Raw genomic sequence first — 18121 nt, 5'->3', positions numbered from 1 at the left:
GGTTTTATTCATGCACAGACTGCAAATTTAAAGTTGGACCGAGATTCAGCTTGCATTGCCTGAACCAACTTTGTTCTGCGCTGAAACGCTGTTTTCTGACATTTCAGGGTCAAACTTCAAAAATCATGCAAAACACTTCTAACACCTTCAGATATGTTTCTCTGTGTTGCAAAATAGGTTTTATTCATGCACAGACTGCAAATTTAAAGTTGGACCGAGATTCAGCTTGCATTGCCTGAACCAACTTTGTTCTGCGCTGAAACGCTGTTTTCTGACATTACAGGGTCAAACTTCAAAAATGATGCAAAACACTTCTAACACCTTCAGATATGTTTCTCTGTGTTGCAAAATAGGTTTTATTTATGCACAGACTGCAATTTTAAAGTTTGACCGAGATTCAGCTTGCATTGCTTGAACCAAGTTTGTTCTGCACTGAAACGCTGTTTTCTGACATTTCAGGGTCAAACTTCAAAAATCATGCAAAACACTTCTAACACCTTCAGATATGTTTCTCTGTGTTGCAAAATAGGTTTTATTGATGCACAGACTGCAAATTTAAAGTTGGACCGAGATTCAGCTTGCATTGCCTGAACCAACTTTGTTCTGCGCTGAAACGCTGTTTTCTGACATTACAGGGTCAAACTTCAAAAATCATGCAAAACACTTCTAACACCTTCAGATATGTTTCTCTATGTTGCAAAATAGGTTTTATTCATGCACAGACTGCAAATTTAAAGTTGGACCGAGATTCAGCTTGCATTGCCTGAACCAACTTTGTTCTGCGCTGAAACGCTGTTTTCTGACATTACAGGGTCAAACTTCAAAAATGATGCAAAACACTTCTAACACCTTCAGATATGTTTCTCTGTGTTGCAAAATAGGTTTTATTCATGCACAGACTGCAAATTTAAAGTTGGACATAGATTCAGCTTGCATTGCCTGAACCAACTTTGTTCTGCGCTGAAACGCTGTTTTCTGACATTTCAGGGTCAAACTTCAAAAATCATGCAAAACACTTCTAACACCTTCAGATATGTTTCTCTGTGTTGCAAAATAGGTTTTATTTATGCACAGACTGCAATTTTAAAGTTTGACCGAGATTCAGCTTGCATTACTTGAACGAAGTTTGTTCTGCACTGAAACGCTGTTTTCTGACATTACAGGGTCAAACTTCAAAAATCATGCAAAGCACTTCTAATACCTTCAGATATGTTTCTCTGTGTTGCAAAATAGGTTTTATTTATGCACAGACTGCAATTTTAAAGTTTGACCGAGATTCAGCTTGCATTGCTTGAACCAAGTTTGTTCTGCACTGAAACGCTGTTTTCTGACATTTCAGGGTCAAACTTCAAAAATCATGCAAAACACTTCTAACACCTTCAGATATGTTTCTCTGTGTTGCAAAATAGGTTTTATTCATGCACAGACTGCAAATTTAAAGTTGGACCGAGATTCAGCTTGCATTGCCTGAACCAACTTTGTTCTGCGCTGAAACGCTGTTTTCTGACATTACAGGGTCAAACTTCAAAAATCATGCAAAACACTTCTAACACCTTCAGATATGTTTCTCTGTGTTGCAAAATAGGTTTTATTCATGCACAGACTGCAAATTTAAAGTTGGACCGAGATTCAGCTTGCATTGCCTGAACCAACTTTGTTCTGCGCTGAAACGCTGTTTTCTGACATTACAGGGTCAAACTTCAAAAATGATGCAAAACACTTCTAACACCTTCAGATATGTTTCTCTGTGTTGCAAAATAGGTTTTATTCATGCACAGACTGCAAATTTAAAGTTGGACATAGATTCAGCTTGCATTGCCTGAACCAACTTTGTTCTGCGCTGAAACGCTGTTTTCTGACATTTCAGGGTCAAACTTCAAAAATCATGCAAAACACTTCTAACACCTTCAGATATGTTTCTCTGTGTTGCAAAATAGGTTTTATTCATGCACAGACTGCAAATTTAAAGTTGGACCGAGATTCAGCTTGCATTGCCTGAACCAACTTTGTTCTGCGCTGAAACGCTGTTTTCTGACATTACAGGGTCAAACTTCAAGAATCATGCAAAACACTTCTAACACCTTCAGATATGTTTCTCTGTGTTGCAAAATAGGTTTTATTCATGCACAGACTGCAAATTTAAAGTTGGACCGAGATTCAGCTTGCATTGCCTGAACCAACTTTGTTCTGCGCTGAAACGCTGTTTTCTGACATTACAGGGTCAAACTTCAAAAATGATGCAAAACACTTCTAACACCTTCAGATATGTTTCTCTGTGTTGCAAAATAGGTTTTATTCATGCACAGACTGCAAATTTAAAGTTGGACATAGATTCAGCTTGCATTGCCTGAACCAACTTTGTTCTGCGCTGAAACGCTGTTTTCTGACATTTCAGGGTCAAACTTCAAAAATCATGCAAAACACTTCTAACACCTTCAGATATGTTTCTCTGTGTTGCAAAATAGGTTTTATTTATGCACAGACTGCAATTTTAAAGTTTGACCGAGATTCAGCTTGCATTACTTGAACGAAGTTTGTTCTGCACTGAAACGCTGTTTTCTGACATTACAGGGTCAAACTTCAAAAATCATGCAAAACACTTCTAATACCTTCAGATATGTTTCTCTGTGTTGCAAAATAGGTTTTATTTATGCACAGACTGCAATTTTAAAGTTTGACCGAGATTCAGCTTGCATTGCTTGAACCAAGTTTGTTCTGCACTGAAACGCTGTTTTCTGACATTTCAGGGTCAAACTTCAAAAATCATGCAAAACACTTCTAACACCTTCAGATATGTTTCTCTGTGTTGCAAAATAGGTTTTATTCATGCACAGACTGCAAATTTAAAGTTGGACCGAGATTCAGCTTGCATTGCCTGAACCAACTTTGTTCTGCGCTGAAACGCTGTTTTCTGACATTTCAGGGTCAAACTTCAAAAATCATGCAAAACACTTCTAACACCTTCAGATATGTTTCTCTGTGTTGCAAAATAGGTTTTATTCATGCACAGATTGCAAATTTAAAGTTGGACCGAGATTCAGCTTGCATTGCTTGAACCAAGTTTGTTCTGCACTGAAACGCTGTTTTCTGACATTTCAGGGTCAAACTTCAAAAATCATGCAAAACACTTCTAACACCTTCAGATATGTTTCTCTGTGTTGCAACATAGGTTTTATTTATGCACAGACTGCAATTTTAAAGTTTGACCGAGATTCAGCTTGCATTACTTGAACGAAGTTTGTTCTGCACTGAAACGCTGTTTTCTGACATTTCAGGGTCAAACTTCAAAAATCATGCAAAACACTTCTAACACCTTCAGATATGTTTCTCTGTGTTGCAAAATAGGTTTTTTGTTCATGCACAGACTGCAAATTTAAAGTTTGACCGAGATTCAGCTTGCATTGCTTGAACCAAGTTTGTTCTGCGCTGAAACGCTGTTTTCTGACATTTCAGGGTCAAACTTCAAAAATCATGCAAAACACTTCTAACACCTTCAGATATGTTTCTCTGTGTTGCAAAATAGGTTTTATTCATGCACAGACTGCAAATTTAAAGTTGGACCGAGATTCAGCTTGCATTGCCTGAACCATTTTTGTTCTGCGCTGAAACGCTGTTTTCTGACATTTCAGGGTCAAACTTCAAAAATCATGCAAAACACTTCTAACACCTTCAGATATGTTTCTCTGTGTTGCAAAATAGGTTTTATTCATGCACAGACTGCAAATTTAAAGTTGGACCGAGATTCAGCTTGCATTGCCTGAACCAACTTTGTTCTGCGCTGAAACGCTGTTTTCTGACATTACAGGGTCAAACTTCAAAAATGATGCAAAACACTTCTAACACCTTCAGATATGTTTCTCTGTGTTGCAAAATAGGTTTTATTTATGCACAGACTGCAATTTTAAAGTTTGACCGAGATTCAGCTTGCATTGCTTGAACCAAGTTTGTTCTGCACTGAAACGCTGTTTTCTGACATTTCAGGGTCAAACTTCAAAAATCATGCAAAACACTTCTAACACCTTCAGATATGTTTCTCTGTGTTGCAAAATAGGTTTTATTCATGCACAGACTGCAAATTTAAAGTTGGACCGAGATTCAGCTTGCATTGCCTGAACCAACTTTGTTCTGCGCTGAAACGCTGTTTTCTGACATTACAGGGTCAAACTTCAAAAATCATGCAAAACACTTCTAACACCTTCAGATATGTTTCTCTATGTTGCAAAATAGGTTTTATTCATGCACAGACTGCAAATTTAAAGTTGGACCGAGATTCAGCTTGCATTGCCTGAACCAACTTTGTTCTGCGCTGAAACGCTGTTTTCTGACATTACAGGGTCAAACTTCAAAAATGATGCAAAACACTTCTAACACCTTCAGATATGTTTCTCTGTGTTGCAAAATAGGTTTTATTCATGCACAGACTGCAAATTTAAAGTTGGACATAGATTCAGCTTGCATTGCCTGAACCAACTTTGTTCTGCGCTGAAACGCTGTTTTCTGACATTTCAGGGTCAAACTTCAAAAATCATGCAAAACACTTCTAACACCTTCAGATATGTTTCTCTGTGTTGCAAAATAGGTTTTATTTATGCACAGACTGCAATTTTAAAGTTTGACCGAGATTCAGCTTGCATTACTTGAACGAAGTTTGTTCTGCACTGAAACGCTGTTTTCTGACATTACAGGGTCAAACTTCAAAAATCATGCAAAGCACTTCTAATACCTTCAGATATGTTTCTCTGTGTTGCAAAATAGGTTTTATTTATGCACAGACTGCAATTTTAAAGTTTGACCGAGATTCAGCTTGCATTGCTTGAACCAAGTTTGTTCTGCACTGAAACGCTGTTTTCTGACATTTCAGGGTCAAACTTCAAAAATCATGCAAAACACTTCTAACACCTTCAGATATGTTTCTCTGTGTAGCAAAATAGGTTTTATTCATGCACAGACTGCAAATTTAAAGTTGGACCGAGATTCAGCTTGCATTGCCTGAACCAACTTTGTTCTGCGCTGAAACGCTGTTTTCTGACATTACAGGGTCAAACTTCAAAAATCATGCAAAACACTTCTAACACCTTCAGATATGTTTCTCTGTGTTGCAAAATAGGTTTTATTCATGCACAGACTGCAAATTTAAAGTTGGACCGAGATTCAGCTTGCATTGCCTGAACCAACTTTGTTCTGCGCTGAAACGCTGTTTTCTGACATTACAGGGTCAAACTTCAAAAATGATGCAAAACACTTCTAACACCTTCAGATATGTTTCTCTGTGTTGCAAAATAGGTTTTATTCATGCACAGACTGCAAATTTAAAGTTGGACATAGATTCAGCTTGCATTGCCTGAACCAACTTTGTTCTGCGCTGAAACGCTGTTTTCTGACATTTCAGGGTCAAACTTCAAAAATCATGCAAAACACTTCTAACACCTTCAGATATGTTTCTCTGTGTTGCAAAATAGGTTTTATTCATGCACAGACTGCAAATTTAAAGTTGGACCGAGATTCAGCTTGCATTGCCTGAACCAACTTTGTTCTGCGCTGAAACGCTGTTTTCTGACATTACAGGGTCAAACTTCAAAAATCATGCAAAACACTTCTAACACCTTCAGATATGTTTCTCTGTGTTGCAAAATAGGTTTTATTCATGCACAGACTGCAAATTTAAAGTTGGACCGAGATTCAGCTTGCATTGCCTGAACCAACTTTGTTCTGCGCTGAAACGCTGTTTTCTGACATTACAGGGTCAAACTTCAAAAATGATGCAAAACACTTCTAACACCTTCAGATATGTTTCTCTGTGTTGCAAAATAGGTTTTATTCATGCACAGACTGCAAATTTAAAGTTGGACATAGATTCAGCTTGCATTGCCTGAACCAACTTTGTTCTGCGCTGAAACGCTGTTTTCTGACATTTCAGGGTCAAACTTCAAAAATCATGCAAAACACTTCTAACACCTTCAGATATGTTTCTCTGTGTTGCAAAATAGGTTTTATTTATGCACAGACTGCAATTTTAAAGTTTGACCGAGATTCAGCTTGCATTACTTGAACGAAGTTTGTTCTGCACTGAAACGCTGTTTTCTGACATTACAGGGTCAAACTTCAAAAATCATGCAAAACACTTCTAATACCTTCAGATATGTTTCTCTGTGTTGCAAAATAGGTTTTATTTATGCACAGACTGCAATTTTAAAGTTTGACCGAGATTCAGCTTGCATTGCTTGAACCAAGTTTGTTCTGCACTGAAACGCTGTTTTCTGACATTTCAGGGTCAAACTTCAAAAATCATGCAAAACACTTCTAACACCTTCAGATATGTTTCTCTGTGTTGCAAAATAGGTTTTATTCATGCACAGACTGCAAATTTAAAGTTGGACCGAGATTCAGCTTGCATTGCCTGAACCAACTTTGTTCTGCGCTGAAACGCTGTTTTCTGACATTTCAGGGTCAAACTTCAAAAATCATGCAAAACACTTCTAACACCTTCAGATATGTTTCTCTGTGTTGCAAAATAGGTTTTATTCATGCACAGATTGCAAATTTAAAGTTGGACCGAGATTCAGCTTGCATTGCTTGAACCAAGTTTGTTCTGCACTGAAACGCTGTTTTCTGACATTTCAGGGTCAAACTTCAAAAATCATGCAAAACACTTCTAACACCTTCAGATATGTTTCTCTGTGTTGCAACATAGGTTTTATTTATGCACAGACTGCAATTTTAAAGTTTGACCGAGATTCAGCTTGCATTACTTGAACGAAGTTTGTTCTGCACTGAAACGCTGTTTTCTGACATTACAGGGTCAAACTTCAAAAATCATGCAAAACACTTCTAATACCTTCAGATATGTTTCTCTGTGTTGCAAAATAGGTTTTATTCATGCACAGACTGCAAATTTAAAGTTGGACCGAGATTCAGCTTGCATTGCCTGAACCAACTTTGTTCTGCGCTGAAACGCTGTTTTCTGACATTTCAGGGTCAAACTTCAAAAATCATGCAAAACACTTCTAACACCTTCAGATATGTTTCTCTGTGTTGCAAAATAGGTTTTATTCATGCACAGACTGCAAATTTAAAGTTTGACCGAGATTCAGCTTGCATTGCTTGAACCAAGTTTGTTCTGCACTGAAACGCTGTTTTCTGACATTTCAGGGTCAAACTTCAAAAATCATGCAAAACACTTCTAACACCTTCAGATATGTTTCTCTGTGTTGCAAAATAGGTTTTATTCATGCACAGACTGCAAATTTAAAGTTGGACCGAGATTCAGCTTGCATTGCCTGAACCATTTTTGTTCTGCGCTGAAACGCTGTTTTCTGACATTTCAGGGTCAAACTTCAAAAATCATGCAAAACACTTCTAACACCTTCAGATATGTTTCTCTGTGTTGCAAAATAGGTTTTATTCATGCACAGACTGCAAATTTAAAGTTGGACCGAGATTCAGCTTGCATTGCCTGAACCAACTTTGTTCTGCGCTGAAACGCTGTTTTCTGACATTACAGGGTCAAACTTCAAAAATGATGCAAAACACTTCTAACACCTTCAGATATGTTTCTCTGTGTTGCAAAATAGGTTTTATTTATGCACAGACTGCAATTTTAAAGTTTGACCGAGATTCAGCTTGCATTGCTTGAACCAAGTTTGTTCTGCACTGAAACGCTGTTTTCTGACATTTCAGGGTCAAACTTCAAAAATCATGCAAAACACTTCTAACACCTTCAGATATGTTTCTCTGTGTTGCAAAATAGGTTTTATTCATGCACAGACTGCAAATTTAAAGTTGGACCGAGATTCAGCTTGCATTGCCTGAACCAACTTTGTTCTGCGCTGAAACGCTGTTTTCTGACATTACAGGGTCAAACTTCAAAAATCATGCAAAACACTTCTAACACCTTCAGATATGTTTCTCTGTGTTGCAAAATAGGTTTTATTCATGCACAGACTGCAAATTTAAAGTTGGACCGAGATTCAGCTTGCATTGCCTGAACCAACTTTGTTCTGCGCTGAAACGCTGTTTTCTGACATTACAGGGTCAAACTTCAAAAATGATGCAAAACACTTCTAACACCTTCAGATATGTTTCTCTGTGTTGCAAAATAGGTTTTATTCATGCACAGACTGCAAATTTAAAGTTGGACATAGATTCAGCTTGCATTGCCTGAACCAACTTTGTTCTGCGCTGAAACGCTGTTTTCTGACATTTCAGGGTCAAACTTCAAAAATCATGCAAAACACTTCTAACACCTTCAGATATATTTCTCTGTGTTGCAAAATAGGTTTTATTTATGCACAGACTGCAATTTTAAAGTTTGACCGAGATTCAGCTTGCATTACTTGAACGAAGTTTGTTCTGCACTGAAACGCTGTTTTCTGACATTACAGGGTCAAACTTCAAAAATCATGCAAAACACTTCTAATACCTTCAGATATGTTTCTCTGTGTTGCAAAATAGGTTTTATTCATGCACAGACTGCAAATTTAAAGTTGGACCGAGATTCAGCTTGCATTGCCTGAACCAACTTTGTTCTGCGCTGAAACGCTGTTTTCTGACATTTCAGGGTCAAACTTCAAAAATCATGCAAAACACTTCTAACACGTTCAGATATGTTTCTCTGTGTTGCAAAATAGGTTTTATTTATGCACAGACTGCAATTTTAAAGTTTGACCGAGATTCAGCTTGCATTGGCTGAACCAACTTTGTTCTGCGCTGAAACGCTGTTTTCTGACATTACAGGGTCAAACTTCAAAAATGATGCAAAACACTTCTAACACGTTCAGATATGTTTCTCTGTGTTGCAAAATAGGTTTTATTTATGCACAGACTGCAATTTTAAAGTTTGACCGAGATTCAGCTTGCATTGCTTGAACCAAGTTTGTTCTGCACTGAAACGCTGTTTTCTGACATTTCAGGTTCAAACTTCAAAAATCATGCAAAACACTTCTAACACCTTCAGATATGTTTCTCTGTGTTGCAAAATAGGTTTTATTCATGCACAGACTGCAAATTTAAAGTTGGACCGAGATTCAGCTTGCATTGCCTGAACCAACTTTGTTCTGCGCTGAAACGCTGTTTTCTGACATTACAGGGTCAAACTTCAAAAATGATGCAAAACACTTCTAACACCTTCAGATATGTTTCTCTGTGTTGCAAAATAGGTTTTATTCATGCACAGACTGCAAATTTAAAGTTGGACATAGATTCAGCTTGCATTGCCTGAACCAACTTTGTTCTGCGCTGAAACGCTGTTTTCTGACATTTCAGGGTCAAACTTCAAAAATCATGCAAAACACTTCTAACACCTTCAGATATGTTTCTCTGTGTTGCAAAATAGGTTTTATTCATGCACAGACTGCAAATTTAAAGTTGGACCGAGATTCAGCTTGCATTGCCTGAACCAACTTTGTTCTGCGCTGAAACGCTGTTTTCTGACATTACAGGGTCAAACTTCAAAAATGATGCAAAACACTTCTAACACCTTCAGATATGTTTCTCTGTGTTGCAAAATAGGTTTTATTCATGCACAGACTGCAAATTTAAAGTTGGACATAGATTCAGCTTGCATTGCCTGAACCAACTTTGTTCTGCGCTGAAACACTGTTTTCTGACATTTCAGGGTCAAACTTCAAAAATCATGCAAAACACTTCTAACACCTTCAGATATGTTTCTCTGTGTTGCAAAATAGGTTTTATTTATGCACAGACTGCAATTTTAAAGTTTGACCGAGATTCAGCTTGCATTGCTTGAACCAAGTTTGTTCTGCACTGAAACGCTGTTTTCTGACATTTCAGGGTCAAACTTCAAAAATCATGCAAAACACTTCTAACACCTTCAGATATGTTTCTCTGTGTTGCAAAATAGGTTTTATTCATGCACAGACTGCAAATTTAAAGTTGGACCGAGATTCAGCTTGCATTGCCTGAACCAACTTTGTTCTGCGCTGAAACGCTGTTTTCTGACATTACAGGGTCAAACTTCAAAAATGATGCAAAACACTTCTAACACCTTCAGATATGTTTCTCTGTGTTGCAAAATAGGTTTTATTTATGCACAGACTGCAATTTTAAAGTTTGACCGAGATTCAGCTTGCATTGCTTGAACCAAGTTTGTTCTGCACTGAAACGCTGTTTTCTGACATTTCAGGGTCAAACTTCAAAAATCATGCAAAACACTTCTAACACCTTCAGATATGTTTCTCTGTGTTGCAAAATAGGTTTTATTGATGCACAGACTGCAAATTTAAAGTTGGACCGAGATTCAGCTTGCATTGCCTGAACCAACTTTGTTCTGCGCTGAAACGCTGTTTTCTGACATTACAGGGTCAAACTTCAAAAATCATGCAAAACACTTCTAACACCTTCAGATATGTTTCTCTATGTTGCAAAATAGGTTTTATTCATGCACAGACTGCAAATTTAAAGTTGGACCGAGATTCAGCTTGCATTGCCTGAACCAACTTTGTTCTGCGCTGAAACGCTGTTTTCTGACATTACAGGGTCAAACTTCAAAAATGATGCAAAACACTTCTAACACCTTCAGATATGTTTCTCTGTGTTGCAAAATAGGTTTTATTCATGCACAGACTGCAAATTTAAAGTTGGACATAGATTCAGCTTGCATTGCCTGAACCAACTTTGTTCTGCGCTGAAACGCTGTTTTCTGACATTTCAGGGTCAAACTTCAAAAATCATGCAAAACACTTCTAACACCTTCAGATATGTTTCTCTGTGTTGCAAAATAGGTTTTATTTATGCACAGACTGCAATTTTAAAGTTTGACCGAGATTCAGCTTGCATTACTTGAACGAAGTTTGTTCTGCACTGAAACGCTGTTTTCTGACATTACAGGGTCAAACTTCAAAAATCATGCAAAGCACTTCTAATACCTTCAGATATGTTTCTCTGTGTTGCAAAATAGGTTTTATTTATGCACAGACTGCAATTTTAAAGTTTGACCGAGATTCAGCTTGCATTGCTTGAACCAAGTTTGTTCTGCACTGAAACGCTGTTTTCTGACATTTCAGGGTCAAACTTCAAAAATCATGCAAAACACTTCTAACACCTTCAGATATGTTTCTCTGTGTTGCAAAATAGGTTTTATTCATGCACAGACTGCAAATTTAAAGTTGGACCGAGATTCAGCTTGCATTGCCTGAACCAACTTTGTTCTGCGCTGAAACACTGTTTTCTGACATTTCAGGGTCAAACTTCAAAAATCATGCAAAACACTTCTAACACCTTCAGATATGTTTCTCTGTGTTGCAAAATAGGTTTTATTTATGCACAGACTGCAATTTTAAAGTTTGACCGAGATTCAGCTTGCATTGCTTGAACCAAGTTTGTTCTGCACTGAAACGCTGTTTTCTGACATTTCAGGGTCAAACTTCAAAAATCATGCAAAACACTTCTAACACCTTCAGATATGTTTCTCTGTGTTGCAAAATAGGTTTTATTCATGCACAGACTGCAAATTTAAAGTTGGACCGAGATTCAGCTTGCATTGCCTGAACCAACTTTGTTCTGCGCTGAAACGCTGTTTTCTGACATTACAGGGTCAAACTTCAAAAATGATGCAAAACACTTCTAACACCTTCAGATATGTTTCTCTGTGTTGCAAAATAGGTTTTATTCATGCACAGACTGCAAATTTAAAGTTGGACATAGATTCAGCTTGCATTGCCTGAACCAACTTTGTTCTGCGCTGAAACGCTGTTTTCTGACATTTCAGGGTCAAACTTCAAAAATCATGCAAAACACTTCTAACACCTTCAGATATGTTTCTCTGTGTTGCAAAATAGGTTTTATTCATGCACAGACTGCAAATTTAAAGTTGGACCGAGATTCAGCTTGCATTGCCTGAACCAACTTTGTTCTGCGCTGAAACGCTGTTTTCTGACATTACAGGGTCAAACTTCAAAAATCATGCAAAACACTTCTAACACCTTCAGATATGTTTCTCTGTGTTGCAAAATAGGTTTTATTCATGCACAGACTGCAAATTTAAAGTTGGACCGAGATTCAGCTTGCATTGCCTGAACCAACTTTGTTCTGCGCTGAAACGCTGTTTTCTGACATTACAGGGTCAAACTTCAAAAATGATGCAAAACACTTCTAACACCTTCAGATATGTTTCTCTGTGTTGCAAAATAGGTTTTATTCATGCACAGACTGCAAATTTAAAGTTGGACATAGATTCAGCTTGCATTGCCTGAACCAACTTTGTTCTGCGCTGAAACGCTGTTTTCTGACATTTCAGGGTCAAACTTCAAAAATCATGCAAAACACTTCTAACACCTTCAGATATGTTTCTCTGTGTTGCAAAATAGGTTTTATTTATGCACAGACTGCAATTTTAAAGTTTGACCGAGATTCAGCTTGCATTACTTGAACGAAGTTTGTTCTGCACTGAAACGCTGTTTTCTGACATTACAGGGTCAAACTTCAAAAATCATGCAAAACACTTCTAATACCTTCAGATATGTTTCTCTGTGTTGCAAAATAGGTTTTATTTATGCACAGACTGCAATTTTAAAGTTTGACCGAGATTCAGCTTGCATTGCTTGAACCAAGTTTGTTCTGCACTGAAACGCTGTTTTCTGACATTTCAGGGTCAAACTTCAAAAATCATGCAAAACACTTCTAACACCTTCAGATATGTTTCTCTGTGTTGCAAAATAGGTTTTATTCATGCACAGACTGCAAATTTAAAGTTGGACCGAGATTCAGCTTGCATTGCCTGAACCAACTTTGTTCTGCGCTGAAACGCTGTTTTCTGACATTTCAGGGTCAAACTTCAAAAATCATGCAAAACACTTCTAACACCTTCAGATATGTTTCTCTGTGTTGCAAAATAGGTTTTATTCATGCACAGATTGCAAATTTAAAGTTGGACCGAGATTCAGCTTGCATTGCTTGAACCAAGTTTGTTCTGCACTGAAACGCTGTTTTCTGACATTTCAGGGTCAAACTTCAAAAATCATGCAAAACACTTCTAACACCTTCAGATATGTTTCTCTGTGTTGCAACATAGGTTTTATTCATGCACAGACTGCAATTTTAAAGTTTGACCGAGATTCAGCTTGCATTACTTGAACGAAGTTTGTTCTGCACTGAAACGCTGTTTTCTGACATTACAGGGTCAAACTTCAAAAATCATGCAAAACACTTCTAATACCTTCAGATATGTTTCTCTGTGTTGCAAAATAGGTTTCATTCATGCACAGACTGCAAATTTAAAGTTGGACCGAGATTCAGCTTGCATTGCCTGAACCAACTTTGTTCTGCGCTGAAACGCTGTTTTCTGACATTTCAGGGTCAAACTTCAAAAATCATGCAAAACACTTCTAACACCTTCAGATATGTTTCTCTGTGTTGCAAAATAGGTTTTATTCATGCACAGACTGCAAATTTAAAGTTTGACCGAGATTCAGCTTGCATTGCTTGAACCAAGTTTGTTCTGCACTGAAACGCTGTTTTCTGACATTTCAGGGTCAAACTTCAAAAATGATGCAAAACACTTCTAACACCTTCAGATATGTTTCTCTGTGTTGCAAAATAGGTTTTATTTATGCACAGACTGCAATTTTAAAGTTTGACCGAGATTCAGCTTGCATTGCTTGAACCAAGTTTGTTCTGCACTGAAACGCTGTTTTCTGACATTTCAGGGTCAAACTTCAAAAATCATGCAAAACACTTCTAACACCTTCAGATATGTTTCTATGTGTTGCAAAATAGGTTTTATTCATGCACAGACTGCAAATTTAAAGTTGGACCGAGATTCAGCTTGCATTGCCTGAACCAACTTTGTTCTGCGCTGAAACGCTGTTTTCTGACATTACAGGGTCAAACTTCAAAAATCATGCAAAACACTTCTAACACCTTCAGATATGTTTCTCTGTGTTGCAAAATAGGTTTTATTCATGCACAGACTGCAAATTTAAAGTTGGACCGAGATTCAGCTTGCATTGCCTGAACCAACTTTGTTCTGCGCTGAAACGCTGTTTTCTGACATTACAGGGTCAAACTTCAAAAATGATGCAAAACACTTCTAACACCTTCAGATATGTTTCTCTGTGTTGCAAAATAGGTTTTATTCATGCACAGACTGCAAATTTAAAGTTGGACATAGATTCAGCTTGCATTGCCTGAACCAACTTTGTTCTGCGCTGAAACGCTGTTTTCTGACATTTCAGGGTCAAACTTCAAAAATCATGCAAAACACTTCTAACACCTTCAGATATATTTCTCTGTGTTGCAAAATAGGTTTTATTTATGCACAGACTGCAATTTTAAAGTTTGACCGAGATTCAGCTTGCATTACTTGAACGAAGTTTGTTCTGCACTGAAACGCTGTTTTCTGACATTACAGGGTCAAACTTCAAAAATCATGCAAAGCACTTCTAATACCTTCAGATATGTTTCTCTGTGTTGCAAAATAGGTTTTATTTATGCACAGACTGCAATTTTAAAGTTTGACCGAGATTCAGCTTGCATTGCTTGAACCAAGTTTGTTCTGCACTGAAACGCTGTTTTCTGACATTTCAGGGTCAAACTTCAAAAATCATGCAAAACACTTCTAACACCTTCAGATATGTTTCTCTGTGTTGCAAAATAGGTTTTATTCATGCACAGACTGCAAATTTAAAGTTGGACCGAGATTCAGCTTGCATTGCCTGAACCAACTTTGTTCTGCGCTGAAACGCTGTTTTCTGACATTACAGGGTCAAACTTCAAAAATCATGCAAAACACTTCTAACACCTTCAGATATGTTTCTCTGTGTTGCAAAATAGGTTTTATTCATGCACAGACTGCAAATTTAAAGTTGGACCGAGATTCAGCTTGCATTGCCTGAACCAACTTTGTTCTGCGCTGAAACGCTGTTTTCTGACATTACAGGGTCAAACTTCAAAAATGATGCAAAACACTTCTAACACCTTCAGATATGTTTCTCTGTGTTGCAAAATAGGTTTTATTCATGCACAGACTGCAAATTTAAAGTTGGACATAGATTCAGCTTGCATTGCCTGAACCAACTTTGTTCTGCGCTGAAACGCTGTTTTCTGACATTTCAGGGTCAAACTTCAAAAATCATGCAAAACACTTCTAACACCTTCAGATATGTTTCTCTGTGTTGCAAAATAGGTTTTATTTATGCACAGACTGCAATTTTAAAGTTTGACCGAGATTCAGCTTGCATTACTTGAACGAAGTTTGTTCTGCACTGAAACGCTGTTTTCTGACATTACAGGGTCAAACTTCAAAAATCATGCAAAACACTTCTAATACCTTCAGATATGTTTCTCTGTGTTGCAAAATAGGTTTTATTCATGCACAGACTGCAAATTTAAAGTTGGACCGAGATTCAGCTTGCATTGCCTGAACCAACTTTGTTCTGCGCTGAAACGCTGTTTTCTGACATTTCAGGGTCAAACTTCAAAAATCATGCAAAACACTTCTAACACCTTCAGATATGTTTCTCTGTGTTGCAAAATAGGTTTTATTCATGCACAGACTGCAAATTTAAAGTTTGACCGAGATTCAGCTTGCATTGCTTGAACCAAGTTTGTTCTGCACTGAAACGCTGTTTTCTGACATTTCAGGGTCAAACTTCAAAAATCATGCAAAACACTTCTAACACCTTCAGATATGTTTCTCTGTGTTGCAAAATAGGTTTTATTCATGCACAGACTGCAAATTTAAAGTTGGACCGAGATTCAGCTTGCATTGCCTGAACCAACTTTGTTCTGCGCTGAAACGCTGTTTTCTGACATTTCAGGGTCAAACTTCAAAAATCATGCAAAACACTTCTAACACCTTCAGATATGTTTCTCTGTGTTGCAAAATAGGTTTTATTCATGCACAGACTGCAAATTTAAAGTTGGACCGAGATTCAGCTTGCATTGCCTGAACCAACTTTGTTCTGCGCTGAAACGCTGTTTTCTGACATTACAGGGTCAAACTTCAAAAATGATGCAAAACACTTCTAACACCTTCAGATATGTTTCTCTGTGTTGCAAAATAGGTTTTATTTATGCACAGACTGCAATTTTAAAGTTTGACCGAGATTCAGCTTGCATTGCTTGAACCAAGTTTGTTCTGCACTGAAACGCTGTTTTCTGACATTTCAGGTTCAAACTTCAAAAATCATGCAAAACACTTCTAACACCTTCAGATATGTTTCTCTGTGTTGCAAAATAGGTTTTATTCATGCACAGACTGCAAATTTAAAGTTGGACCGAGATTCAGCTTGCATTGCCTGAACCAACTTTGTTCTGCGCTGAAACGCTGTTTTCTGACATTTCAGGGTCAAACTTCAAAAATCATGCAAAACACTTCTAACACCTTCAGATATGTTTCTCTGTGTTGCAAAATAGGTTTTATTCATGCACAGACTGCAAATTTAAAGTTTGACCGAGATTCAGCTTGCATTGCTTGAACCAAGTTTGTTCTGCACTGAAACGCTGTTTTCTGACATTTCAGGGTCAAACTTCAAAAATCATGCAAAACACTTCTAACACCTTCAGATATGTTTCTCTGTGTTGCAAAATAGGTTTTATTCATGCACAGACTGCAAATTTAAAGTTGGACCGAGATTCAGCTTGCATTGCCTGAACCATTTTTGTTCTGCGCTGAAACGCTGTTTTCTGACATTTCAGGGTCAAACTTCAAAAATCATGCAAAACACTTCTAACACCTTCAGATATGTTTCTCTGTGTTGCAAAATAGGTTTTATTCATGCACAGACTGCAAATTTAAAGTTGGACCGAGATTCAGCTTGCATTGCCTGAACCAACTTTGTTCTGCGCTGAAACGCTGTTTTCTGACATTACAGGGTCAAACTTCAAAAATGATGCAAAACACTTCTAACACCTTCAGATATGTTTCTCTGTGTTGCAAAATAGGTTTTATTTATGCACAGACTGCAATTTTAAAGTTTGACCGAGATTCAGCTTGCATTGCTTGAACCAAGTTTGTTCTGCACTGAAACGCTGTTTTCTGACATTTCAGGGTCAAACTTCAAAAATCATGCAAAACACTTCTAACACCTTCAGATATGTTTCTCTGTGTTGCAAAATAGGTTTTATTCATGCACAGACTGCAAATTTAAAGTTGGACCGAGATTCAGCTTGCATTGCCTGAACCAACTTTGTTCTGCGCTGAAACGCTGTTTTCTGACATTACAGGGTCAAACTTCAAAAATCATGCAAAACACTTCTAACACCTTCAGATATGTTTCTCTGTGTTGCAAAATAGGTTTTATTCATGCACAGACTGCAAATTTAAAGTTGGACCGAGATTCAGCTTGCATTGCCTGAACCAACTTTGTTCTGCGCTGAAACGCTGTTTTCTGACATTACAGGGTCAAACTTCAAAAATGATGCAAAACACTTCTAACACCTTCAGATATGTTTCTCTGTGTTGCAAAATAGGTTTTATTCATGCACAGACTGCAAATTTAAAGTTGGACATAGATTCAGCTTGCATTGCCTGAACCAACTTTGTTCTGCGCTGAAACGCTGTTTTCTGACATTTCAGGGTCAAACTTCAAAAATCATGCAAAACACTTCTAACACCTTCAGATATGTTTCTCTGTGTTGCAAAATAGGTTTTATTCATGCACAGACTGCAAATTTAAAGTTGGACATAGATTCAGCTTGCATTGCCTGAACCAACTTTGTTCTGCGCTGAAACGCTGTTTTCTGACATTTCAGGGTCAAACTTCAAAAATCATGCAAAACACTTCTAACACCTTCAGATATATTTCTCTGTGTTGCAAAATAGGTTTTATTTATGCACAGACTGCAATTTTAAAGTTTGACCGAGATTCAGCTTGCATTACTTGAACGAAGTTTGTTCTGCACTGAAACGCTGTTTTCTGACATTACAGGGTCAAACTTCAAAAATCATGCAAAGCACTTCTAATACCTTCAGATATGTTTCTCTGTGTTGCAAAATAGGTTTTATTTATGCACAGACTGCAATTTTAAAGTTTGACCGAGATTCAGCTTGCATTGCTTGAACCAAGTTTGTTCTGCACTGAAACGCTGTTTTCTGACATTTCAGGGTCAAACTTCAAAAATCATGCAAAACACTTCTAACACCTTCAGATATGTTTCTCTGTGT

The sequence above is a fragment of the Garra rufa genome, unplaced genomic scaffold, assembly GCF_049309525.1.
Source record: "Garra rufa unplaced genomic scaffold, GarRuf1.0 hap1_unplaced_003, whole genome shotgun sequence".
NCBI classification, from domain to species: Eukaryota; Metazoa; Chordata; class Actinopteri; order Cypriniformes; family Cyprinidae; genus Garra; species Garra rufa.
The sequence above is the reverse complement of the archived record's forward strand: the minus strand, read 5'-3'. Positions refer to the sequence as shown.